At 29.3% G+C, this 692-nt stretch overlaps 1 protein-coding gene across 3 annotated transcripts in view; it reads left to right on the top strand.

Moving 5' to 3' along the window:
• The window catches only part of LOC107693525 (rho GTPase-activating protein 32-like), a 115,176-nt gene that overhangs the window by 31,471 nt on the left and 83,013 nt on the right, over positions 1–692 (top strand). The gene's annotated exons all lie outside the window — the stretch shown is intronic.

Genomic DNA, 692 nt, shown 5'->3' with positions numbered 1-692 from the left:
TTCGATTCGATTCTCATTCACAAGCTTGCGATTCGATTCGATTCAATATCGATTATTTTGGATATATATCAGGTACAGTACTTGCCAAATTTTCTCAAGGAAAAAACATTTCTCAACTAATGCTGTAAAATATACATGAGAGTAATTTGGTACTACATTACTGTAATATTGAAGGTTAAAATTGACTGATTTGTAAGCTGTAGCATACAACTGTTAAACTTACACAATGACGTTTTTAAAATAATAACGTTACAATTACATAATAATATTTCTACTTCAATTCGTTTTTTTAAATATAAAAATTTAAATGGTGGCTGTCATAAAAAATTAATGGATTTATTCAAACATAAATTAAACATAAGAACAGTAAAAAATTATAATGAATATGTTATATGATGCATATATTTAGCAAAATACCCCTCTCTACAGTTAATTTTTCTATCTGACTAATGAGTTTATGGTCACCGAATATGTTTTTTTCTGAGATAAATGTGACGTAACGTGACATTGTTTACAAGCCGTTAGTGGTGGGTGGTATGACCAAAAATTTATATCACGGTATATTTCAAAATTATACCGGTTTCACGGTACATGACGGTATTTTTTTTTCATGCATGACCGGGTGTTAACCATATTTTCTACTGATTGAGAGAGGAAATACTGCAGTATATTGACTTAGAATGCCCTATTCT

The sequence above is a fragment of the Sinocyclocheilus anshuiensis genome, unplaced genomic scaffold (assembly GCF_001515605.1).
Source record: "Sinocyclocheilus anshuiensis isolate Anshui unplaced genomic scaffold, SAMN03320099.WGS_v1.1 scaffold1208, whole genome shotgun sequence".
In the NCBI taxonomy this organism is placed as follows: domain Eukaryota; kingdom Metazoa; phylum Chordata; class Actinopteri; order Cypriniformes; family Cyprinidae; genus Sinocyclocheilus; species Sinocyclocheilus anshuiensis.
The sequence above is the reverse complement of the archived record's forward strand: the minus strand, read 5'-3'. Positions and strand labels throughout refer to the sequence as shown.